Here is a 27,790-nt window from a genome sequence, read left to right as displayed (position 1 = left end):
GCTGCTGGCAAACTTCCTGTATGAGACATGCAGACTGAGGGTTTCAATTTAAGAACACAGAACTGGGTCATAACTCTTTTCAACATGCAGGCAAGTCCTAGAAGTCCTTTTCCCTTGTCTCCTCACAGTGTGTATGATTAGAACGCGGGGGGCTGTCATGCGGTGTGTATATAGAACGCGGGGGGCTGTCACACGGTGTGTATATATAGAACGCGGGGGGCTATCACACGGTGTGTATATATAGAACGCGGGGGGGCTGTCATGCGGTGAGTATATAGAATGCGGGGGGCTGTCACACGGTGTGTATATATAGAACGCGGGGGGGCTGTCATGCGGTGAGTATATAGAATGCGGGGGGGCTGTCATGCGGTGTGTATATATAGAACGCGGGGGGGCTGTCATGCGGTGTGTATATATAGAATGCGGGGGGGCTGTCATGCGGTGTGTATATATAGAACGCGGGGGGGCTGTCACGCGGTGTGTATATATAGAATGCGGGGGGGCTGTCACGCGGTGAGTATATAGAACGTGGGGGGATGTCACATGGTGTGTATATATAGAACGTGGGGGGCTGAAACATGGTGTGTATATATAGAACGTGGGGGGCTGTCACACGGTGTGTATAAAACGCGGGGGGGCTATCACACGGTGTGTATATATAGAATGTGAGGGAGCTTTCAGGCGGTGTATATATAGAATGCAGGGTGCTGTCACGCGGTGTGTAAAGAACGCTGTGTGTATATATAGAACGCGTGGGGGCTGTCACGCCGTGTATATAAATATATATATAGAACACGGGGGGCTGTCGCATATGTTTAGAACGTCGGGCGCTGGCACGCTGCTAGCCTTCCCCACCCGATTACAGCATCTATTCACCTCATTAAGTGCTGGGCACACCCTAAGTGTTACAAATTTCAGGCGTACCCCAAGGAAATGCCCCCTCCCTGGCAGAACATTCCCCCTTTTCTCCTTCACCCACTAGGGGACACTGGAGTCTCAGTACAGTGGGGTATAGATGTGGGATAACCGGGAGATGGCACGTTAATAAATCTGAATAGTAGCTAGCTCATCCCCCTCTATACTCCCCTACAGGTCAGTCTTAATTTTGTGCTAAGGGAGCTGGTCACATACGAAGAGCTCTCTGCTTAAAATCAATGGATCCTCGATCAGCAAGAGGATCAGACAGGCAGCTCACTGCCCCTGGCTGTATGCTTCGTTGGAGCTGCCGGGGAGACCTTACCGCCGCTGCTTGTGGCGTGTACTGGGGTCCTCAGCTACAGAGACCACTGTCTCTTGGGGGTACCCAGATGCGCTGTGTGTGGCGTTTGTTGCGGTCCCCTATTAGCTCAGCCTGCCACCGGGAGCATTTGGCAGCAAGAAGGTTAGTGACTCCTAGCACCTTGTGTAGCAGGGTGGCCAGGAGAAAATGACAGGCGGGCATTAAAAAGCAGCAACTGATACAGCGCTGAAAGGCGCCAGAATGGAGGGGGCGGAGCATAACACAGTTCTGCTGCCTCCCAGCGCTCCCAGAAGGAGGCTGGTGGCCATTTTAGAAGACAGGCTGCTGACAAACGCAGAATAGAGACCTATCTGCCCAGATTGTGACTGCACAGTGGGGTTAGACTTGTGAAGAGCAGGTTAGACTTTACACAGCGATTACAGCACATTATATTGTGTTACACAGCGCTGGTGTCTGCATCAGTGCTGGTTGGGCTGGGATAATAGCATAATCTCCCTCTCTGTCCTTAATCTCTTTCTAAACAATCTCTCTGTGTGTGTGTATCACTACCTTTTCTGTGTGTGTGTGTGTATCACTACCTTTTCTCTGTGTGTGTGTGTGTATGTGTGTGTATCACTACCTTTTCTGTGTGTGTGTGTGTGTGTGTATCACTACCTTTTCTCTGTGTGTGTGTGTGTGTATCACTACCTTTTCTGTATGTGTGTGTATCACTACCTTTTCTGTGTGTGTGTGTGTATGTGTGTGTATCACTACCTTTTCTGTGTGTGTGTGTATGTGTATGTGTGTGTATCACTACCTTTTCTGTGTGTGTATGTGTGTGTATCACTACCTTTTCTGTGTGTGTGTGTGTGTGTGTGTATCACTACCTTTTCTCTGTGTGTGTGTGTGTGTATCACTACCTTTTCTGTGTGTGTGTGTATCACTACCTTTTCTGTGTGTGTGTGTGTATGTGTGTGTATCACTACCTTTTCTGTGTGTGTGTGTGTATGTGTATGTGTGTGTATCACTACCTTTTCTGTGTGTGTGTGTGTATGTGTGTGTATCACTACCTTTTCTCTGTGTGTGTGTGTGTGTGTGTATCACTACCTTTTCTGTGTGTGTGTGTGTATCACTACCTTTTCTCTGTGTGTGTGTGTGTGTGTATCACTACCTTTTCTGTGTGTGTGTATGTATCACTACCTTTTCTCTGTGTGTGTGTGTGTATCACTACCTTTTCTGTGTGTGTGTGTATCACTACCTTTTCTGTGTGTGTTTGTGTGTATCACTACCTTTTCTGTGTGTGTGTTTGTGTGTATCACTACCTTTTCTCTGTGTGTGTGTGTGTGTGTATCACTACCTTTTCTCTGTGTGTGTGTGTGTGTATCACTACCTTTTCTGTGTGTGTGTGTATCACTACCTTTTCTGTGTGTGTTTGTGTGTATCACTACCTTTTCTGTGTGTGTGTTTGTGTGTATCACTACCTTTTCTCTGTGTGTTTGTGTGTATCACTACCTTTTCTCTGTGTGTGTGTGTATCACTACCTTTTCTGTGTGTGTGTGTGTGTATCACTACCTTTTCTCTGTGTGTGTGTGTGTGTATCACTACCTTTTCTGTGTGTGTGTGTGTGTATCACTACCTTTTCTCTGTGTGTATGTATCACTACCTTTTCTGTGTGTGTGTGTGTGTGTATCACTACCTTTTCTCTGTGTGTGTGTGTGTGTATCACTACCTTTTCTGTGTGTGTGTGTGTATCACTACCTTTTCTGTGTGTGTGTATCACTACCTTTTCTGTGTGTGTGTGTGTGTGTGTGTGTGTATCACTACCTTTTCTCTGTGTGTGTGTGTGTATCACTACCTTTTCTCTGTGTGTGTTTGTGTGTATCACTACCTTTTCTCTGTGTGTGTGAACAGTGAATTGGTAACATGACTTCAAAGGGGTCTAAGGCTGCACAAAAAGCTTTCTCCTGCAAGAACATACTTGCCTACCCTCCAGAAAATCGGGTGCCGCTCCCAACCTCCTGGTAAGGAAGGCAATCCTCCCGGCTGCCGCCCACCCCTCCTATCCCCCCGCAATAACCCCTGCAACCCCCGTAGCGGGGGGCGTTGACGCGATTTGCGTAATTTTGCCCCCGCCCCCTGCTTCACAATGCCTATATTATCGGCATTGTGTAGTGGGGGCGGGGCCAACCTGATGCAATCATGTGGCCCCACCCTCGCCACACCCAGAAGTGCATGTCACCCGCCCAGCCACGCCCCCCGTCCTGCCGATCTGGCTGCTCCCTCCCAGAAGGAGCAACCAGAAAGTCGGCAGGTATGTGTAAGAATTGTGCAGAGAAGTTTACACAGGGACTATCATCCAGTTCCCTGTTGTGTGAGAAGTGTGTTTCAGAAACACAGACTGCAGCATCCCCACAACACCCTATTTGGGGTGATCAAATTACATCAGTCATGTCTCAAATGTCTGCAGAGCTGGAAGCAGGGAGAGAGAGGTTGAAAGATCTCAGAGGTCTGCCTTCTCTGAACCAGACTGGGCACGGTCTTTAGCCAGGTCTGTAGAAGGGCTCACAAGGGTTATGTCAGCCCAGGTTCCTCCCGTAGCATCGTCCTCTAGTGTCCCTCCTAGGAAACTAATACCGAATCCCCTTATGTGGGATGATCCATAAGAGGACGACATGCCTGATACAGAGGAAGGGGAGGTACAGGACCCTATAGAGGAACGCGCCAGAGGAAGCAGAGCCTGTGTCTCAGGGGGTAGAGGCGCTGATTGTAGCGATATGCCAGGTGTTACATGTTGAGGACAGGGATCCTGTAGAGGTTAGGCCGTCTATCTTTAATAAGAAACAAAGATTAGCAGCCTCCTTTCCAGCGTCTGAGGAATTTGACGAGATCCTTACCTCAGCGTGTAAACACCCAGATAAAAAGTTTCAGATCTCACGTAAACTTTTATTCTACTATCCCTTTCCAGCAGAGAGCAAGAAATTATGCAAATCACCTCCTTCAGTGGACCCTTCAGTGTCACATCTGTCTAAAAAGACAGTGCTCCCTGTTCCAGGAGCAGTTTCTTTGAAGGAGTCTTCTGACAAAGTTAGAAACTACCTTAAAGTCTATGTACACTGTAGCGGGGCTGTCCCTTCGACCCGCATTAGTCGGCTGTTAGGTCAACAAGGTGGTGGAAGCATGGGCTACGCAGCTTGCTGAGGGCCTTAAGACTGGTGTTTCAGCGGAGGATATGGTTCCTCTAGCGCAGTGATTCCCAACCTTGGTCCTCAAGGCACACTAACAGTCCTGGTTTTAGTGATATCCATGGTTAAGCATGGATAGTTAAGTCAAAATAACTGAGGTACTAATTAAGTCAGCTGTGCTCAAGTATGGTTATCCTTAAAACCTGGACTATTAGTGTGCCTTGAGGACCGTGGTTGGTATTGATTCCTAATAGTCGCTATTTAGCGCTGCAAGTTGCTTAAGAAAGAATTGCTTTCCAGTCCAATCGTGTTGTTCCAAAGCACAAAAAGTTATTTATGTAAACAGGGAAAGACTTAACAATTAGAATAAAAAGCAATGAAAATAGTATGTCTGATACATACGCTTTGTGCTACTGGTCCCAGTATGCAGTATTTCAATCCTCAACCCTGCGGTCACCGTCACCCAAAGAAATTGAGAAATGACTGCATACTGCGCCCAGCTCACAAGCCTATATTCGGTACAGATTACAGATACAACAAAGGCACATAATAGATTCTCATTGGTTCTTGCTTCAGGTCACTCTGGTCATTGGTTAGTTCATATGGTGTCATTAGGGGTATGTCTCAGTTCTCCAACAGCCTCTTTGTGTAGTTTTCCCGCCGAAGAACTAGTTAAACTGGCTACAGACACTTCATACAAGATGGTAACATGCTAACCAATAACTCCCTATAGTTCGTAACTTGCGGACACATAATGCGATCTTCTTGCCGATAGAACCGGGGATCTTCAAATGAACAGGGATTTAATATAATACCAAACATGACATGTCTACTATGTTCTAAACCTTAGATCTTATTTAAGTACATATTACAACACATTTACTTGTTAAAAAGACCTTTAATAACGCTCTTTATTAACTTATTGTAAATAGGAACCATTATATACATATGCGTTTGCATATGTGCGTCTGTACATTGATGTAGGAAATATTTGTATGTATGTGAGGACGCACGTGGGCATCTGTGTACGCATGTGGATACACATGCGAGCGTCTACGTGTAAGCATATAAGTTATGTGTGTGCATTATGTGAATCAGTGTATGTGTGTGGTGGGTTTGCAAAGATATTTGTAGTCTGTCCTCTAGATCCTTGGCTTTGGCTGTCTCAACCCACAGAGCCCTGTGGCTGAGACAATGGCAGGCGGATGCGGAATCTAAGAGAGCCGTGGAAGCGCTTCCATTCACAGGGCAAGCTCTGTTTGGATAAGTGCATATCTCAAGCCACAAGTGGTAAGTCCACTTATCTCCCATCTGCTGCTCCTCCTAGGAAAGCCTTTGTTCTCTCCTGGGGGGACCCCAGGGTGGGAGCTCGCCTTCGCAATTTCAAAGAAGTTTGTATCAAATCTTGCCAGGACGCGTGGGTCCGGGACATCATTATTCAGGGGTTGAAATTGGATTTTCAGATCTATCCTCGTTTTTTCACAACCGGTTTGCTGACATCAGCGGACAAACAGGTTGTAATACAGGAAGCAATAGAAAAGCTACTGTCTTCTCGAGTAATAGTGCATGTCCCTATCCATCAGCAGGGTCAAGGCTTTTATTCCAGCTTGTTTGTAGTTCCCAAGCCAGACGGCTCAGTGAGACCCATTCTGAACTTGAAATATCTCAATCTTTATTTGCAGACCGTCATGTTCAAAATGGAGTCCCTGCAGTCTGCCATTGCAGGGCTCGAGAGGGACGAGTTTCTTGTATCCTTGGACATAAAGGATGCCTATCTCCACATTCCCATTTGGCCTTCTCATCAGGCATTCCTTCGGTTCACAGTGCGGGCCTCTCACTTTCAATTTCAGGTCTTACATTTCGGTCTTTCATCAGCAACAAGACTGTTCACGAAGGTCATGGCAGTAATGATGGTCCTCCTTTGGATTCATGGGGTTACTATCGTCCTGTACTTGGATGAACTGCTTCTCAAGGCTTCGTCGGTCACTCAGTTATTGCTGGACATCTGGGTAACACAGTCTGTTACAACATGGATGGATCCTGAATTACCAAGTCTCGTCTACAGCCTACTGAGTGTCTGCCTTTAATAGGGGTGATTTCAGAAGCAGTGGAGTAGAAGGTATTTATTCTGCAGGAAAAGGTCACCTCCATCCAACACATGGTGCGAATGATACTGCATCATCGCAGGGTGTCAGTACACCTGTGTATTCGCCTTCTGGGGAAGATGGTTGTGACCTTCGAGACATCCAATACGGGAGGTTCCATGCCCATCCATTCCAACTGGACCTCTCTCAGTGGTCAGGGTCCCACCTTTTTCTTCAGTGAGTTCAACCATCACCCAGGACTCGAACATCTCTCCTTTTGGTGGCTGAATTCCTCTCACCTATTGGCAGGCAAGTGGTTCGCAATGTGGGTGTTATGTTCTGGCTTGTTTGTGGACCCGGGGTGGTAGCAGGATCGATCACAGAAGCGGGTTTGAATATAAAACTAGGGTTTTTAATACGTGCTTGAGTAGACATAAAATATGGCAGTAAATAAAAGTCCAGGTATATATAAACGTGCACTAGAGTTCTGTGGTGGGAGTAATGGGTTAATGTCCAAGTAGAAACAATTAGAACTGTGCAGGTAGTGAGACTGGAATAATCAATCAGGTATGCAGGTAGTGATGCAGGAAATAATAAGCCAGGTATGCAGGTAGTGAACTAAGGCAAATGAGCAGGATGTCAGCAGGCTCAGGCACTCAGGTATGGGCAAGGGTGATGGAGGAAGCGGGGTACTCCAGCGGAAGCTAGGAGCTGACTGGCAGACAGCGAATTACACAGGAACAGGATAAGCACAGAGAACTCCCTCTCAGCTAGGCTGAGATACACGTTACACTGGCAAAGAAGGAAGGCACTGAACCTTCCTAAATACCCCATGCCATGCTGTTACTGGCCGGAGGGAACATGTGACTTGGCCAGATGCATCACATGACCAGAAGGCAAAATGGCCAGCCGCATCACATGACCAGAAGGCAAAATGGCCAGCCCATGCCAAATGGAACGAGAGACACCTCCAGGCCTTACCAGCGCAGAGTGACAACAGGCCCGCACAACAACGCGTGCAACCAAAGCCCCCCGCCAGACACCAGCTCCGCCACCAGACAGCCCGCGCCACAACGACCTCACAGGTAACACCCGCCTAGCGTCATGCTGAAATACTCTGGCCGTTATAGTATCCCCCCCCTTTTGGGGTGGCCTCAGGACACTCACCAGGCTTCTCCGGATGGGCAGAATGAAATCTGATGAGTGTGGGAGCGTGGACATCACGAGCATCGGTCCAGCAACGTTCCTCTGGACCGTAACCTTTCCAGTGTAGCAAATACTGTAGATGACCTCTGCGTAGACGAGAGTCCAAGACCTGGGCGACCTCAAACTCAACTCCTCTCTCCGTCTGGACTCGAGGAGAAGCAGGTAGAGCACTGTGGAGCCTATTCAGAACTAGGGGCTTTAATAAGCATGGAAGGAATTAGGGATTTTTAGGTATTCAGGTAACTGTAGACGATAGGCCACTGGATTAATGACTTCTGTTATGGTGAAGGGACCAATGAAGCGTGGTGCAAATTTAATTGAAGGAACTCTCAGACGAAGATTCCGGGTGGACAACCAGACCTGGCTTCCAACTTGCATGCGTGGAACTATTCTACGCTTCTTATCGGCCTGGGTCTTATAGCAAGAGGATGCCTTCAGCAAATCAGACCGTTCTTGAGTCCAGATGGCAGCAAAATTCCGCACTGTGTCCTCCACGGCCAGGACATCAAAAACAGGCAGGCTTCGGAATTTGGGAACACGAGGATGAAACATTATGTGCAAACTCTGCCCACGGCAGCAAGTCAGCCCAATTGTCCTGGGAAGATGACATAAAAATTCTTAAGAAAGTCTCTAGATCTTGATAAACTCTCTCGGTGGAGCTGTTGCTTTGCGGATGGTAGGCCGTGGAAAAGTTTAACTTCACTTGAAGAACAGAACACAAAGCCCTCCAGAATTTTGCAGTAAACTGCACACCACGGTCAGATACAATTTCAGCAGGAAGGCCATGATGACGAAATATGTGTTGGACGAACTACTGCCAGGTCAGGAGCAGAAGGTAACTTCTTCAAAGGTATATAGTGGACCATCTTAGAGAATCGGTCTATTACAACCCAGATAGTATTGAAGCCTTGAGAGACTGGCAGGTCTGTGACGAAATCCATGGAGAGATGCGTTCATGGATGTGATGGAGTGGGTAGTGGAAGCAATTCCCCAGCTGGAGCTTGTCGTGATGATTTATGCTGGGCACAGGAGGAGCAGGAAGAGATAAAATCCATTATATCTGCCTTCATAGAAGGCCACCAATAGTGTCTTTTCAGGAACTCCAAAGTCTTTCGAGTGCCTGAGTGCCCTGCGAAGTGAGAAGCCGCTTCCTTAATTCCGGGGCCACAAACTATTTTCCTGTAGGAGGCTGAACCTGTAATGTGGCAAAAACTCTTGATTCCAAGACAGGGGTATTGCTTTGATTTTCAGATTGATCATCACAGAGGAGAGATCTCAATAGGGCATCAGCCTTCTGATTAAGTGCTCCAGACCGGAAGGTCAGGGTGAACTGAAACCTGGTAAAGAATATTGCCCAGCGGACTAAACAAGGACTCACACATTGAAGGTTTTTGAGAAATAGATTTCTATGGTCCGTAAATACAGTAAATGGAAACTTAGCACCTTCGCGAGTCAAGGCTGTAATGGGAGCCAGCAATATAGAAAATCCCTTAATGAAGCATCTATAATAATTGGCGAAGCCCAACAATCTCTGGATGGCTTTCAGTGTCTGAGGTCGGGTCCAATCCAGAATTGCTTGTACCTTCTTGGGGTCCATTTCCAAACTGGAGCCAGAAATAACGTAGTCGAGAAAAGGTACACTGGGCACTCCAAAGACACACTTCTCCAGTTTGCAGTAAAGGTGGTTTTCTCTCAAACGGGTCAAAACTTCTTTAACATATTCATGATGTTTAGCTACAGAGGATGAAAAAATCAGTATATCGTCCAGATAGACAACAACTGAAACATATAACAGGTCCCGGAAAATCTCATTAACGAAACTCTGAAAGACAGCAGGGGCATTGCACAATCCAAAAGGGATTACTAAATATTCGAAATGTCCATCTCTGGTATTAAAAGCGGTCTTCCATTCATCGCCAGCTTGAATACGAATGAGATTGTAAGCCCCTCTCAGATCCAGTATAGAAAAAATGACAGAGCCCTTGACTCTATCAAACAACTCAGTAATCAGGGGAAGAGGGTATCGATTCTTTACAGTAATGTCATTAAGGCCTCGATAATCGATACATGGTCTTAAACCACCATCCTTCTTGCTAACGAAGAAAAATTCAGCTCCGGCAAGTGAAGTAGAGGGGCGAATGAACACCTTTGCCATGTTGTCTCAGATGTACTCGGTCATGGCTTGAGTCTCAGGCAAGGACAGCAAATAGGTACGACCACGAGGTGGTATCTTATCAGGTATCAAATCAATTGGAAAGTCCCATTCCCTATGAGGAGGTAAGATATTTGCTTGCTGCTCAGAGAACACGTCGGCGAACATCTGATATTCCTTGGGAATGGCAGAAGAAACTAATGGAACTGTCTTTCCTACAGGTCGAATTTTTGGAAGACAGGATTTCTGACCGTCCATACCCCATGACAGAATCTGCATAGAACTCCAATCTATCCTGGGATTATGTTGACACAACCAGGGTAGACCAAGAACAATTTCTTGAGAGGCCTCTGATATCACCAGGAATTTTAAGGACTCAGAAGAATGAAGTGCCCCAATACGGACCAACACTGGTTGAGTCTCCTTGGTGACTATCCCGTTAGTTAGAGGGCGTCCGTCTATAGAGATCAGAGAGATGGCATGGTTGAGAGACAAACAAGGAATCTGAAATTTATCTATGAAACTAGACGTTATGAAATTTCCGGCTGCTCCCGAGTCAAGTAGAGCAGTAGCAAAGACAGGTTTGGGTTTAAGATCCAAAGCTAGGGTAATCGTGAAATCTTTAATTTTTGGAGGCTCATAACTCCTAACTTGATGTCTCCAGGGTCAGTTAGGATTTGGCATTTCCCGGTTTACGGAGGCAGGAGATCAGCAGGTGACATGACTCTCCGCAGTACAGACGGAGGTTCTTTCGCATTCTTCTCTGACGTTCTTTGGAGAGGTGTGTATGATTCACCTGCATAGGCTCCTCTTCAGTAGGAGAAGGAATGGGACGGGTAGAAATGGAGGGGGCAAATGACCTTTGCCGGTCAGTTCTGTGTTTTTCAGCCTGATGTTCCCTGAAGCATAGGTCAACTTTGATACACAACGAAATCATGTCATTCAGATTAGTAGGAAGCTCTCGAGTGACTAGATCATCCTTTAGTCTTGCTGACAACCCATGCCAGAAGGCTGAGGTGAGGGCTTCCTCATTCCATTTGAGCTCTGATGCTAAAATTTGAAATTGCATGGCATATTGACTGACAGGACGAACCCCTGTTTGATGATGCTGATACAGTACGCCCAGGTTCATCGAAAATCCTCCTGAAGGATGACACAAAGCCTGCGTAATTATCCAGCAGCGGATCTGAGCGCTCCCAGAGTGGGGAAGCCCATTCCAAGGCCTGGCTGGATAACAGAGAGACTATATAAGCCACTTTAGTTCTTGCAGTTAGAAAGTTGTCAGGCTGCAGGGTAAAATGTATGTCACACTGATTTAGGAATCCTCGGCAGAGTTTAGGGTTGCCGTCAAATTTACTTGGTAAAGGAAGATGTAAGCGGGGAGATGATCTGCCTCCTGTATTCCCAGACGCTGATGTGGATGTAGATGCTGGCACTCCAGGGGTAGAAAAGGAAGTTTGCAAACTATCCTATCGCTTAGACATCTCTTGCAGGAATTGAGCCATCTTTTGCTGCATGTTTTCCAGATTTTCTAAATGACCAGAAATGCACCGGAACAAATCCACTCCTGATCCGTGGCCGGCTCCATGAGGCCTGTGCAAACTGTTATGTTCTGGGTTATTTGTGGACCCGGGGTGGTAGGAGGAGTGATCACAGAAGCGGGTTTGAATAAAAAACTAGGATTTTTAATAAGTAGACATAAAATATGACAGTAAATAAAAGTCCAGGAATATATAAATGTGCACTAGCGTTCTGTGGTGGGAGTAATGGGTTAATGTCCAAGTAGAAACAATTAGAACTGTCCAGGTGTGCAGGTAGTGAGACTGGAATAATCAACTAGGTATGCAGGTAGTGATGCAGGAAATAATAAGCCAGGTATGCAGGTAGTGATGCAGGAAATAATAAGCCAGGTATGCAGGTAGTGAACTAAGGCAAATGAGCGGGATGTCAGCAGGCTCAGGTATGGGCAAGGGTGATGGAGGAAGTGGGGTGGTCCAGCAGAAGCTAGGAGCTGACTGGCAGACAGCGAATTACACAGGAACAGGATAAGCACAGAGAACTCCCTCTCAGCTAGGCTGAGATACACGTTGCACTGGCAAAGAAGGAAGGCACTGAACCTTCCTAAATACCCCATGCCGTGCTGTTACTGGCCGGAGGGAACATGTGACTCACCAGGATTGGCCAGCCGCATCACATGACCAGAAGGCAAAATGGCGGCGACCATGCCAAACGGAACGAAGACACCGCCAGGCCTTACCAGCGCAGAGTGACAACAGGCCCGCACAACAACGCGTGCAGCCAAAGCCCCCCGCCAGACACCTGCTCCACCACCAGACAGCCCGCACCACAACGACCTCACAGGTAACACCTGCCTAACGCCATGCTGAAATACCCTGGCTGTGACAGTGGGAATTCATTCTCCTCACCACAGATGCCAGTCTGAGTGGATGGGGGGCAGTGACTTGGGGAAGACACTTTCAGGGCCGCTGGACTCGACTGGAGGAGGTACTGCCCATAAACATTCTGGAGCTAAGGGCCGTATTCTATGCTCTTCAGGTAGCACTTCCTCTGTTGAAGGGCTGTGCCATCATAGTGCTGTCCGACAATGCCACGGCTGTGGTGTACATCAACAGATAAGGCGGCACCAAGAGTCAGTCCGTCATGAGGGAGGTAAGCCGCATTCTTCTCTGGGCAGAGAAATTTGCTGTAGCGATATCAGCAATTTTCATCCCAGGGGTAGAAAATTGGGAGGCCGACTACCTCAATCGACAAGACATTTATCCGGGAGAATGGATGCTCAATCCACAGGTCTTTCAACAGCTGATTCAGTGTTGCGGTCTCCCTCAGGTAGATCTCATGGCATCGAGATTGAACCATCAACTGCCACTTTACTGCTCATGGACAAGAGATCCACAGGCGGTGGCAGTTGATGCTCATTGGCATTTCAGTTTGTTTACCCGTTTCCACCACTCCCACTTCTTCCTCATCTGCTTCAAAGAATCAAACGAGAAAGGGTAAAGGTTCTGTTGGTAGCTCCAGACAGGCATGGTATTCCAACCTACGTCTTCTACTGATAGATGACCTGTGGCTTCTTCCTCTGCAAGAAGATCTACTGCAACAGGATCCGTTTATCTATCAGGACTTAAAGCGGCTTTGTTTGATGGCATGGCTGTTGAAAGGCTATCTTAAGAAAGAAGGGCATCACTTTCATGGTGATTCCAACTATGTTAAGGGCTAGAAAGGAAGTTACTTCAAAGCACTATCATATATGGAAGGCATATGTCACCTGGTGTGAACGTAAGGGTGTGCCACCATCAGATTTCAACTTAGCCAGGCTGCTTCTTTTTCTACAGGCTGGTTTATCAGAAGGTCTTCGTCTGGGATCTTTGAAGCTTCAAATATTGGCTGTCGATTTTCTTTTAGAAGAAACGAGCATTATTGCCGGATGTCCAAACATTTCTACAAGGGGTTGTCGGGTTACAACCTCCATTTGTACCTCCAACGGCCCCATGGGATTTGGATTTGGTCCTCTCTTTTCTAGAGTCTTCCCTATTTGAACTTTTACAGACTGAAATTTAAATTTTTATCATGGAAAGTGGTTCTCCTTTTGGCGCTCGCCTCTACTAGGCATGTGTCAGAGCTAGGGGCGCTTTCTTGTCGTCCGCCTTACCTCATTTTTCATGAGGATAGGGCTGAGCTACTACTCAGTGTCTGCGTTTCACATCAACCAACCAAATGTGGTTCCGGTGTTTAAAGATTCTTCGGATTTGTTGATAGGACTGCATCCCTCCGGAAGTCGGATACGCTGTTTGTTCGATATGATATGGCGCGTCCAGGCTGGCCAGCTTCTAAGGCAACTAGTTCTAGATGGATTTGTTTGACAATCAGACAAGCCTATTTCAATCACAGCTTATTCTACATGCTCGGTGGGTCCTTTGTGGGCGGCTGCCTGCAGTGTTTCCCTGACCCATCTTTGTCGGGCGGCCACTTGGTCAGGCCGGCATACTTTTTCAGTTTTGACAGGTTTGCGGCATCTGCTTCACAGTATGGCCATGCTGTTTTGCAGGGTTCCCAGTGCTCTCCCGCCTGGAATGTGAGCTCTGGGACGTCCCCACTGTACTGAGACTCCAGTGTCCCCTAGTGGATGAAGGAGAAAACAGGATTTTGGTACTTACCGATAAAAATCCCTTTCTCTGATTCCACAGGGGACACTGGACGCCCAGCAGGCGCTGTTCCACCTGCTTTGGTTATTGATCTTCCTGGCTTGGACAGTCGTTTTTCTTCAAGGTCTGCTTGATATGTTGCATATTTGCTTGTTTGTTCATGTATGTTCTAGCTTCTCTTCTCCTCTATTCTATTTTCCAGCTCTTCTCGGGCTCGTTTCTTAAGACTGATCTGTAGGGTGGTATAGAGGGGGAGGAGGTAGCTACTATTCAGATTTATTAAAGTGCCAGCACCCAGTTATCCCACATCTATACCCCACTGCACTGAGACTCCTGTGTCCCCTGGAGAAAGGGATTTATCGGTAAGTACCAAAATCCTGTTTATGGGCATGCATGCCCAAGGCATTCTGCCCTTTTGAAATCAGGGGAGTGTGTGTGTCACGGACAGGCAGAGGGGAATGTGTGTGTGTGTCACTGACAGGCAGAGGGGAGTGTGTGTGTGTCACTGACAGGCAGAGTGGAATGTGTGTGTGTGTGTCACTGACAGGCAGAGGGGAGTGTGTGTGTGTGTGTCACTGACAGGCAGAGGGGAGTGTGTGTGTGTCACTGACAGGCAGAGGGGAGTGTGTGTGTCACTGACAGGCAGAGGGGAGTGTGTGTGTGTGTGTCACTGACAGGCAGAGGGGAGTGTGTGTGTGTCACTGACAGGCAGAGGGGAGTGTGTGTGTCACTGACAGGAAGAGGGGAGTGTGTGTGTCACTGACAGGCAGAGGGGAGTGTGTGTGTCACTGACAGGCATAGGGGAATGTGTGTGTGTGTGTCACTGACAGGCAGAGGGGAGTGTGTGTGTGTCACTGACAGGCAGAGGGGAGTGTGTGTGTCACTGACAGGCAGAGGGGAGTGTGTGTGTCACTGACAGGCATAGGGGAATGTGTGTGTGTGTGTCACTGACAGGCAGAGGGGAGTGTGTGTGTGTCACTGACAGGCAGAGGGGAGTGTGTGTGTCACTGACAGGCAGAGGGGAGTGTGTGTGTCACTGACAAGCAGAGGGGAGTGTGTGTGTGTCACTGACAGGCAGAGGGGAGTGTGTGTGTGTCACTGACAGGCAGAGGGGAGTGTGTGGGTCACTGACAGGCAGAGAGGAGTGTGTGTGTCACTGACAGGCAGAGGGGAATGTGTGTGTCACTGACAGGCAGAGGGGAGTGTGTGTGTGTCACTGACAGGCAGAGGGAAGTGTGTGTCACTGACAGGCAGAGGGGAGTGTGTGTGTCACTAACAGGCAGAGGGGAGTGTGTGTGTCACTGACAGGCAGAGGGAAGTGTGTGTCACTGACAGGCAGAGGGGAGTGTGTGTGTCACTAACAGGCAGAGGGGAGTGTGTGTGTCACTGACAGGCAGAGGGAAGTGTGTGTGGTGGGGTCACTGACATACAGAGGGTAATGTGGGGGGATCGCTGAGAGAGGGGATTATAGAGAGGATTGCTGAGAAGAGAGGGGATTATAGAGGGGATTGCTGAGATGAGAGGGGAATGTGGGGGAGATCGCTGAGAGATGGGAAGGTGGGGGAGATCGCTGAAAGAGAGGGGACTATAGAGGGAATCGCTGAGAAGAGGGGATTATAGAGGGGATCGCTGAGACGAGAGGGGAGTGTGGGGGGGATCGCTGAGAGAGGGGAGAATATGGGGGAGATCGCACAGAGATGGGAAGGTGGGGGGGATCGCTAAGAGAGGGGATCGTTGAGAGAGGGGAATGTGGGGGATCACAAAAAAAGAGGGTAATGTGGGGGGCATCGCTGAGAGAGAGGGGAATGTGGGGGGATCGCTGAGAGAGTGAGGGGAATGTGGGGGGATCACAAAAAAGGAGGGTAATGGCGGGATCACTGAGAGAGAGAGGGGATTATAGAGGGGATCGCTGAGAGAGGGGAATGTGGGGGATCACAAAAAAAGAGGGTATTGTGGGGGGGATCACTGAGAGAGGGGATTATAGAGGGGATCGCTGAGAGGGGAATGGGGAGGATCATTGAAAGAGAGATTGCTATGGTGTGGTGGATCGCTGCAATGTGGTGGGATCACCAAGGGGAATGTGGGGGATCGCTGAGAGAGGATAATTGGGGGATCGCTGAGAGAGGGGATTTCAGAGGGAATCTCAGAGAGGGGAATGTGGGGGATCGCTGAGAGAGGGGAATGTGGGGATTGCTGAGAGGGGAATGTGGTGGGATCGCTGAGAGAGGGGAATGTGTTGGGATCGCTGAGAGAGAGATCGCTATGGTGTGGTGGGATCGCTGAGAGGATAATTGGGGGATCGCTGAGAGAGGGGATTTCAGAGGGAATCTCAGAGAGGGGAATGTGGGGATTGCTGAGAGAGGGGAATGTGGTGGGATCGCTGAGAGAGGGGAATGTGTGGGGATTGCTGAGAGGGGAATGTGGGGGATTGCTGAGAGAGGGGAATGTGGTGGGATCGCTGAGAGGGGAATTTGGGGGATCGCTGAGAGAGGGGAATATGGGAGGATCGCTGAGAGAGAGGGGAATGTGGGGGATCGCTGAAAGAGAGGGGAATATGGGGGGGATAGCTGAGAGAGAGGGGAATATGGGGGGGATAGCTGAGAGGGGAATGTGGGGGATCGCTGAGAGAGAGGGGAATGGGGGGACCACTGAGAGAGTGGTGAATGTGGTGGGATCGCTGAGAGAGAGGGGAATGTGAGATTGCTGAGAGAGGGAATGTGGTGGGATTGCTGAGAGAGAGGGGAATGTTGTGGGATCGCTGAGAGAGAGGGGAATGTAGGGGGATCGCTGAGAGAGAGGGGAATGTGGGGTATCCCTGAGAGAGAGGGGAATGTGGGGGGATCGCTGAGAGAGGGGAATGTGGGGGATCGCTGAAAGAGGGGAATGTGGTGGGATCACTGAGAGAGGGGAATGTGGGGGATCGCTGAAAGAGGGGAATGTGGTGGGATCTCTGAGAGAGGGGAATATGGGGGGGATAGCTGAGAGGGGAATGTGGGGGATCGCTGAGAGAGAGGGGAATGTGGTGGGATCACTGAGAGAGAGGGGAATGTGGGGGGATTGCTGAGAGAGAGGGGAATATGGGGGGGATAGCTGAGAGGGGAATGTGGGGGATCGCTGAGAGAGAGGGGAATGTGGTGAGATCGCTGAGAGAGAGGGGAATGTGGTGGGATCGCTGTGAGAGAGGGGAATGTGGGGGATCGCTGAGAGAGAGGGGAATGTGGGGGATCGCTGAGAGAGAGGGGTATGTGGTGGGATCACAGAGAGAGAGGGGAATGTGGGGGGAGCACCGATGGTCTCTCTGTGCTGGCTGCTTACTGTAGCCAGACAGCGGAGGGTAGGGCTTAGGAGCCGCACACTGGCAGACTGGGGAAGCCGGCTCCCAGTGAAGTGCGGAGCGGCCACACTCATGGGGTCGGGAGTGCTGGCTCCTGATACTACATGCAGAAAGAGAGGGGCAGACGAGGCTGCAGCCGGGACAAGTGTGCCAGACTGCAGGGCTGAGAGCCACACATGAGGGGACTGGGCTAGCCGGTTCCCTGTGCACTGCTAGTTAGGATGGCGCACTGACCGCAGGGGACCGGGAGCATAGCTCCCATTGCCCCAGCACTCCCATGCAGATTGTCTGCCCACTGGGGGCAGGGGACAGTCAGCTCCTGTACCCCCAGCACGGAGAGGGGGACAACAGCTGAGAGCTGCTGGGTGGAAAGTACAGCTGCTGCAGCCACGGCATGGTCCCAGGCTGCAGAGCTAAAAGCCCTATGTCTCAGCATGTAAGGGCTGAGTTAAGTAAAGCCCAGCGCTGGGCACAGTTAAAAGCACACCCCTAGGTACATATTGTTAAATAAAATGTATATTTAAATTGTATATAAATGTATAATTTAAGGAAAAGTGCACTTACCTGTGGTCTGTGGAGGTCCAGGGGGATCTGGAGCTCTCTGTGGGCTGCTGGGTCCCCCAGCCTCTTCTCTAGGGGAATAAAATGTTCTCCTATGCGGCCTCATGCCTGGAAGTGGGATGAGGGGGTGCATAGGGAGCTGGCTAATGCAGCCAGCTAAGAATTTCCAGCAAGCTCCAAATGCTGGGGCCATGAGTCTCTGCCAGGGACCCTGCTTGCCCACCTCTGGAGCTCAGATTCAGGCAGAGGTAGCAAGCTTGGTCCCTTAGCAGATTCCTGGAAGTCCGTTTTCTGAGGGAGATCCTTATCTTCCCAGGCTGTATCCAGACGGAGCTGAGCCCTGGGGGCATTGCCCAGCTCCAAGGTTAAGCTCAGGCACAGGGGAGTCACCACTCCCCCTTGCCATAAGGGACAATGTTAAATGTGCATGAGGCCAGCACATGCACAGGTCATGCACTTAAGGTGATTGGTTGGAAACCACAGGGCGGACTTACCCCCTGTGGAAATGTGTATTAGAATGATATAAAAAGGGGGCCTGAATATGCTGATATTCCCCTTCAATCCGAAGGGAGGGTCTTCTTTAAGACTTTGAGCAATAAAACACTGTTTGCCTTTACTTCAATTGCCTCAATCCTGCGACCAACAGAATTGCGCCAAATGCTACTCCGTTCTCTGGCTGTTCTGGATAAGAGTTCAGCGTCTCCAAGTTCAAGCCCTCTGCCAAGCTACCGTGCAGACTTGGTCCATTGCGAGGGATCAGGAGGAATCAGCCGACACCAATCAGGAGGTGTGGCGGCAGCTAGTCAAATGCATACGCAAGCAGAAGCGGTTCCAGGTGCCGAGGTAGGAGCCTGAGTACCTAATAAGCATTTGTAAATGCTGATGGTAGAGTTTGGTGGTGGCAGCACGGCGCAGTGGGCGGAGTTAGTGACAGGCGGTCAATGATGGTGAGTGGGAGTCCCGAAAGCACTAACCCATGACCAGGGCCAGCCTAGACGAAAGGCATCCGGTCACACCCTAGCCTAAACCTAACCTCCCAGGGGGGTGCCTAACCCTAAGTCCCCCACGTGGCTGTCAGCTCCCGGCTTACCTTCGATCGGTAAGACGGGTGTCTGACTCCCGGTATAGGGAAAATGGCAGGCGTCAGGATTTCGACGCCTGTCATTTAACCCTTGCCGGGATAAGACAGTCAGGATTCTGTCCATCGGCTTCCCCTATTCCCATGCGCTGTGGGTGGATGGCATTTGTGCCCAGTAGGCATATGCACTGGATGTGGGGAAAATCTAACCAGAAGATGGTCCCAGTAGGCACATAAATGGGAGGGGGGGTAGATATGCATGGCACCCTCTCCCCCCTCAAATTACAGTGGGGACTGATCAATCACTTGCAGAGATCAGCCAAATACTGCTCGGAGGGGTGATAAGGTCCCCTCCTTGCAGTTTTGTCCCCAGAGCAGTATGCGCAGCATTCTGGCAGTCACTGCAGGTGGGACAGACAAGTAGGAGGAAATCAGTCTGACACTCAGCACTGTATAGGAACAAGCACCTGTACACCTTGGGACATTGCCTGGATTGAGTACCTTTCAGCTTCTGAATACCGGTAACAGCGATACACTGGATCAATTCATATGCGTTTGGGACTATCAGCTTCAAAGGCCATTGCTAAATACCAGGTAACGCTGGACTACTTTATAAGCCGGTAACACATTTCTAACGCTGGAAAACCAATATTTATTTATTTATTACAAGTTATTTATATAGCACACATATTCTGCAGCACTTTATAGAGAATATTCGGCCACTCACATCAGTCCCTGTCCCAGAGGAGCTTACAATCTATATTCCCTATCACATGTAGGAAACCCACACAATCACAGGGAGAATATACAAACTCCACACAGTTAGGGCCATGGTGGGAATCGAACCCATGACCTCAGTGCTGTGAGGCAGTAATGCTAACCACTACACCATCTGTGCTGCCCTAAATGAACTGGGTCTGGTGACCATCTATTCTGACTGTGCCTGCAGGGGTTTTCTATGAGTAATTATTCATGTATGCATTCCCACTATTGAATGTTTTATGTACCTATTTTCATTATTATCAATTTTCTTATTGTTGACTTGTGCTATTAAATTGTAATTATTCATTATTACAATCAGCGCTGCTTAATTTATATCTGCAATTGGAAGTCTGTTCTGTGCAGAGTGGATTTGCTCCTTAAATACCAGGGGACGCAGTGGAATGGTTGCATGGGATGGACGCAGTGGGATGGTCACATGGGATGGACACAGTGGGATGGTCGCATGGGCTGGACACAGTGGAATGGTCGCATGGGATGGACGCAGTGGGATGGTCCCATGGGATGGACGCAGTGGAATGGTCGCATGGGATGGTCACATGGGATGGACGCAGTGGAATGGTCGCATGGGATGGACGCAGTGGGATGGTCGCATGGGATGGATGCAGTGGGATGGACGCAGTGGGATGGTCACATGGGCTGGACGCAGTGGGATGGTCACATGGGATGGACGCAGTGGAATGGTCACATGGGATGGACACAGTGGGATGGTCGCATGGGATGGTCGCATGGGATGGATGCAGTGGGATGGTCGCATGGGATGGATGCAGTGGGATGGTCGCATGGGATGGTCACAGTGGGATGGTCACATGGGCTGGACGCAGTGGGATGGTCGCATGGGCTGGACACAGTGGGATGGTCACATTGGAAGGATGCGGCCTTGTCAGCTGAAGCACAGCTGCAGTCACAATCCATTTGATGGAGCCAGTTCCGTTGATTCACATTCCAATTCACACTGCTTCCTCATTTTACCAGTTATCCTCTCTCTCTATCACACAGGACACAAAGGAGGATGTGCTTTTAAGCTAAAACAGGAGATGTCATTCACCATTATACAGGAGATTCGTTTAACCTCTACAGCACTTACATTTGTTGGGGTGCGGGGTTTGGGGGTACGCTTGAAGAGTTGGTGAAGAAGTTGATCTGAATTTTCTTGTTCCTATCGGCAGCAGGGAGTAAAGGATTTTCAGCCCACCATTTGGCTGGTACTGACTATAGTAGCAACGGTTCCTTGGGTCTTCAAGCGGGTAAAGAAAGAAAATTGTTATGGTGCCCTTGGTAGCATCATTCTGGTCTTTACCATTGCTAAGGGCCCAGCTTGGAATGTGCCTCAAAGGCTTTAACATCTTGTTTGTTGAAGCAGCGATCCATTTATTGGCAGAGTTTGGCAAAGCATTCCAGGTGCAGTATACTGTATGTACTAGGAGTGCCTGTAGCATATAGTAGTACCAGCGAGATGCTTGCTATGCTAAGCGGTGGTTACACAGTGGAGTATGGGAGTCTTGTGCCGTTACACAGTTTGGAGTATTTGGAGTACGTCCATCCATGCAGGATGCTACAGGACAAAGACATGTGGTGTAACTGCATATGTGCAGTAGCATATGTTGGAGGTCAGACCTCTGGGGAGAGCCACACCGGGTCCTAGTTCCCATCTGCTCTGGGCAAATGACTAGAGGCTGCACAGAGTGCTCCTCTATAACACTTTTCTGCTAGGACAGGCCTGGCCAACCTGTGTTTCTCCATTGTTAGCATTCCCTAATAGCAAAACATAGCAGGGCATGCTGGGACTTGTAGTTTCACAACAGCTGGAAAGCCACAGGTTGGCCAGACCTGAGCTAGGGTTTTTCTGATAGTGTAGTTTAAACCATGCTTAGTGCTCTAAAACCTGTTTCATACAAGATTTACACAGTGTTTAGAAGCTATTATTACTTATTGTGAAAGAGGTTCCCTCCTACTTTCAGATGGAAGGGGATGGAAGGGGATGAAAGGAGATGGAAGGGGTTGGAAGAGGATGGAAGGAGATGAAAGGGGATGGAAGGGGATGGAAGAGAATGGAAGGAGATGGAAGGGGATGGAAGTAGATGGAAGGAAATGTAAGGAGATGGAAGAGGATGGAAGAGAAAAGGAAGAGGATGGAAGGAGATGGAAGGGGATGGAAGAGAATGGAAGGAGATGGAAGGGGATGGAAGAGAATGGAAGGAGATGGGAGGGGATGGAAGAGATGGAAGGAGATGGAAGAGGATTGAAGTAGATGGAAGGAAATGTAAGGAGATGGAAGAGGATGGAAGGAGTTGGAAGGAGATGGAAGGGGATGGAAGAGAAAAGGAAGGAGATGGAAGAGGATGGAAGGAGATGAAAGGGGATGGAAGGAGATGGAAGGAGATGAAAGGGGATGGAAGAGGATGGAAGGGGATGAAAGGGGATGGAAGAGGATGGAAGGGGATGTAAAGCTAAGCTTCACCTCTTATCCCTTTATCTTTCTTTTATAGAAAATGGAAGTGCCTGAAGTGCAGACCACCTTACCAGAACAGATATATCTCCTATAGATCACTGAGATCTGGCTCTGCAGCACCCTCTGTTCCAACTGTTGAATTCCATGGAGTTTACATTTGTTTCCTAGAAGGTTGCTTCACTATCAGTTATGTCTTCAACTGGGAAAGGTTTGGAGTTAGGGGCTCTGGGCCTGATTCAGAGATGCATACAGACCCGATGGTTTGCATACATCTTGGATATTTTGGTGTTTGTGTATGCACAGGTGCAGAATGGATCCTGCGATCTGGCTTGTAGATCTCCCAAACCTCAGCATGATTGACCTGCTTTGTCTTTTGGGGCGTGAAAAGGGGGTGTGCCTTGCCAGCATTCCTGGAAATAGGAGCATGTCACCCCTGTTTTCTGGATGGTGGCAATGGCGATCTGAGAACGCTGCACGGATCTCAGATGGAGCAAGGAGATGTCTATTTCCTACAGACCCCTCCTGCTGCATTAGAGTTGGATGGTGGTGCAGAGCCAGTTCCTTGTGGCTGTACAATACGTCCATCCCTGAATCCGGCTCTGTCTTCTTTCTTTCCTCATTTTCCATTGTGATCGTTCTGTGCTAGAATCAGGCATTTTTCTTTTTCAACAAGTGGTCTCTCTGTTTTAGCTGAATTAGACCTTTAGATGACGTCATTGGACAGGGATATGTCTCTGGGGATAGGTGGCTGTCTTGTAAGGCAGAGGATTTGCAAAATGAATGACCAGAGATGGTGCAGCTTCCATACATTCCATAGGCTGGTGTATTCCTTTGTTGATATACAGGGCTTCCCTTTCCTATACCTGGGACAGCGCATTCCTCCAGATCATTGACATCATAAATCCAGTGCATGTAAGAACAAATAACCATGGGGAAGATGTAAGGAGAGTGACAAATGTGCTATAACAGCGCTATGTGACAAATTGAACCGCGGAATGCAGAGCTGTAACAAGAGCTCTGAGCGCCCTGTGATGTCATGTAGTTAATGCTTTTGTTTGTCCGTGTTTGTGTTTTTTGGTTGTTTTTATAAAAATTTAATGTTTCTTACTTTTAAATGTTCGGATGTTGTGATTTTCCAGGTTAAATTTGCAATTGCTTTCTCCGTTTGTATATTTTGCACTCTTAACTTTGAAATTGCACAGTGCGTGTTTTAACCAATCATATATGTCTTTATTTTTTGGGTCACATGATTAATGCATTGACCAATAGAAATTAATAGTGATAAAACTTAGTATATATTTTAGCCAATCATTTTTCATGTCACCCATGTATATTTCATGTTTACTGTAAAACCTGCCATTGCCATCATGAGAGCCGTGGCCTTTACACGTCAGGAGTTGGGCATTATGGTCTCAATTCTAGACCGCCACCTGACCAACGCAGAGCCCCCCATCTCAAATAGGCTGAAGAAACAGGCCCAATCGGAGGTCCGGGGGGCCCTTCGAGATCTGGGCTATAGGCGCAATATAGCCCAATTAGAGAGGCGCTGGTCGGACCTTCGCCAGCGTTTGCCAGTTCTATTAGGCAATCTGCAGGCGCAAATACGCCGTTGTAAGTATGCGTTTGTTTAAAATCTTTTTTTTTTTAGTTAAAAATCACTTCACATTTTCGATATGTTTTAAAAGATGTTACCAAGCAGTAATGTAAGTTGTCCCTATTGTACAGAATGTACAATAGGGACAACTTACATTGTATAAATACTCAAAATACAGTTACTCAAAATACTAAATAAATTGTATTTTGAGTAACTGACATTTTTAACATTAGACAATAGTCATGTACCTTTTTTATAGATGTTTCTGTATGCTAATTCTGTGGGGGTTTGGCAGAGAGTGCAAACAAAGCAAAGATGATAACCACAATTTTCACTTCTTAGTCCAACAGCGGAGACAGAGAAGGGCCACCAGAAATGGACGCAATGCACAACCCAACCTGCAACCCTACCCCTCACCTTCCCCACCTGCTCAACCCAGCCTTCCCTCCCCACCCCAATACTGCCCCAGTAACCCTCCCTCCCTGCCCCCTCATCCCAACTCACCCCTTCCGAACCAAAATCTGTATCCCAATCTGCACCCATTTTCCCCTCCCACCCTTCCCCCATCTCCAGAGGTTGCTTCCCCGGCAGCCAATCAAGGTAATGTTTTTTTCTGCTTTTTTATTGGTTGCAATGTGACTTAATGGAAATAGGATGTTATGTGTGTTGTTATCCATGGTGTGCTTGTTGAGATTCCCCAGCTTATATTTAGGGTTCGGTGCCATTTTCAAAGTCTGGGTGTGTGAATTTTGGCACCGTACTCATGTCACACAATATATTGTTGGTATGTTTTGAGGCTGTGCCCGTCCATAATTGTCTCCTTTCCGGTTACATCATGTTTCTTTGTTTGTGAAATGCTAACACTGTGCTCCAATGTTTTTTTAGATTTGTGTTATGTGATGTGAATATTTTATTCCCTGCATTTTTTTTTTTTATATTATTTTTACATTGTTAAATTTGCAAATCTATGTTTAATGTAAAGTCCAGAATTGTATACACAGTCGCTCATAATGTCACGTCACTGGTAACACTTTATATTGTGTCCATTTGTAAGCCATAGGTTTTTTGACAATCCACCACCATGCTCATGTTTTCTACAAATTACCTTTTTTGGGGTTAAAAATAGTATTAGCAACTTTACAGTGTACTCTGTAACTGGATGACAAATGCAGTAGTTTTTTAACAAATTAGAAACACACAGAAGTATTATCCCTTTCGCTTTTCACTAAATTTGGAAAATCATTTTTTTTGTTACGCATATCATTGCCTATTTGTGGAATAAAATACATGTTTAAATTACTCCATGCCACAGGACTTGGGGCTCTATTTATCAACATTATTTTTACTAAAATAAAGTGATAGAGGCTGTTTTGTGTTGTCACACCCTTTTCACATTATGTTAGTATCACCTGTAGTTATTACAGGGCAATTATAGTAGAATTCGTAAAATTCTACTCCAACCCCCAGTATCACTTATTTTTAGTAAAGCAGATCCCATTTCCCATAACTGTAATGGGAAATGTGATCTAACCATAGTTACTAAAAAGTTACTAGTTACTAAAAATAAATGTGAAAAAAATACCGGGGAAAGCACTGTGATAATAACACCACCTGGAGGTGGCGTTATCCAGGGTCTCCCCCGGCCCCCTGCCCTGCTCTAACGGGGAGAGCAGAGCCGGGAGTCAGTCCCTGTAATCAGCTGTGTGGTCTAAAGCTGATTACTGTAAAAAAAAAAATTACTTACCTAACTCCAGGGACTGGTGATCGGGCCTCCGGTGATGACTCCCCTCCAGTCAGTTGGTCTCCCACAGTGCACTGCTGCCCGGTCATCAGGTGATCGGGTAGCTGTGGCGAATGGTCAGCACATGCGCGTGCACTTAATCACGGTATTTTTTGCGAAAATACCGTGATAAGGCTCCGAAGGGGATTAGCAGGGACAGAGCTTTATCGCAAGCTCAGTCCCTGCAAGGGATTTGTAGTAAATCCCTGTGATATTGCCTGAATTCGCAATGCGAATTCACTCGGTAATATCACACTACAATCTGCATTACCAATGCAGATTGTAGTAAATAGAGCCCTTGGGGAGGTGATAGTAAACTGAATAACCTTGTTAATGTTGTGTACACTATGGGTTAAATGTACTAAGATGTGAGTTCTATTTAAGAAGTGATGTTGCCCCTAGCAACCAATCCCATTCGACTTATCAATTATCTAACACATTCTAGAAGTTAATATCTGCAATGTGTTTGTTTTCTATGGACATCATCACTTCTTAAAAAACTCCCAGCTGAGGTAATTTCCCCCTAGGTTTTATTTATTATGCCACATAGTTTGGATTCCCCTGTGTAATGTGCCCCTTTAAGAGGTGTTTTTTTTTGGGGGGGGGGGGGTTTAATTTTCTGGGGTATCCAATCTCATTAAAATGTTACATTTTTTAGGGGAATACATCTGTTTGATGGTTTTGGCATTTTCAAGCCATACTACATTCACACAATGTGGTTAAACCCCTGGCCTTCATTTATATTTCTTTTAGTCCTAAAAAAATTTTTTTTTCTTTGGTGTTAAAAGTTTAGGTTACACCATAACATCACTGTGTCCACCCCACTGTTTAGGACATCTAATAATGTTTGTTTTTGAAATATTGGATTCATATTTAAAATGTTGGTTCTAAAAATTACCGTTCTCATCTCTACAGATACCCAGAGCCTCCTTGCCAGCATACGGGAGGAGTTCACTATATCGAGTGGCCACCTTCTCCAAGTCTCTTGTTACTTCCAGTGCATCATTGGGTCCTTGGACCACTTTGGAGTGTAAAAAATTTTGTTCAAAAAAAAAAGTTTTTGTTATTAAAAATGTGCCAATGAACTACCATTGTCCTCTTTTTTAACAATAAGCAAAGGTGTAATTCTGCATTTAAAATGGTTCGTTTACAAAGTTGATGTCCTTCCCATAGTGTTAGCACTGCCAAAATCCGGTACATATGTTTAGTAACCTTGATTTAATGTGTGGCCATTGTTTGTTTTGTGTTTTCTACATTAACACCTAAAAATTTGCATTTAAACAGAAACTCCGGTTTGAAAAATGGTAACGATTAAATGTCAATACAAAGTGGTGCCAACATGCTTTTAGGGATAAAATACATTTTTAAACCAGAAAACACAAGCAAAATGGTCTGTGATGTATTAAAATAATATGTATTTTTTTGTCAAACAACAACAAAACACATATAGAACATTAAAAAGTAAACAATGAGAAGGTAAACTCAAAGTTTGAACCAACAAATTCACAAACTGAGCAAAATGTAAAATCACATGGTGGTCCAATCCAGCAAAAGTGGTGTTGGTTTCCCAAAAACATTACAGGGTATTGCCAATGGGTTCCATTTTTTTTCAGGTATGTAAAGTGTCGTAGGGAGAAGAATGAAAAAGTTAGAAAACATAATTAGTTTCCAAAAATAAAATTTTTTTACAAACAAACAAGCCAAATCAAACAAACAGAAAGGGCAAGTCAAATATACATATAAATTAACTTAAAAAGAAAAAACATACCTAAAAAATCTCGCAACGACATCATCGCATCTGGACCCCCCAGACAGCCTCACACTACCTACCTCATGGGGGCCATCCTCAGGCAAGGCATCCTCTGGCTGCATGGGTACTCAACTCCTTATTGCAATGTTGTGAAATATCCCACACAGGACCACAATCTGAGAAACCATATCCGGCGAGTACATGAGTGCACCACCAGAGTGGTGGAGACATCTGAACCGGCTCTTTAAAAGGCCGATCCAGCGCTCCACCACCTGCCTGGTGGTAAACGTGGCATTAAATTGAGTTTGTGGCCCTGGTGTGGGTGTCAAGTGAGGAGTCAGCAGCCAGGGCATGCAAGGATATGCACTGTCGCCTATTGGAAATGAGATTAAGATTTTTATATCCAAAATAAACATTACACTTTTACACTAGTAACATACTGTAGTTTGACTTAC

The 27,790-nt window shown here is 47.3% G+C and overlaps 1 long non-coding RNA gene across 1 annotated transcript; it reads left to right on the top strand.

Moving 5' to 3' along the window:
• Window positions 1–26,658, top strand: LOC148442102 (uncharacterized). Its single transcript, XR_015875914.1, has 3 exons — window positions 1–90; window positions 24,148–24,405; window positions 26,501–26,658. It is a non-coding gene; the product is annotated as an uncharacterized LOC148442102 (long non-coding RNA).
• Window positions 26,659–27,790: the final 1,132 nt, after the last annotated feature.

The sequence above is a fragment of the Taudactylus pleione genome, unplaced genomic scaffold (genome assembly GCF_031769625.1).
Source record: "Taudactylus pleione unplaced genomic scaffold, aTauple2 ptg001618l, whole genome shotgun sequence".
In the NCBI taxonomy this organism is placed as follows: Eukaryota; Metazoa; Chordata; class Amphibia; order Anura; family Myobatrachidae; genus Taudactylus; species Taudactylus pleione.
This window is presented reverse-complemented; position numbering and strand designations above follow the sequence as displayed.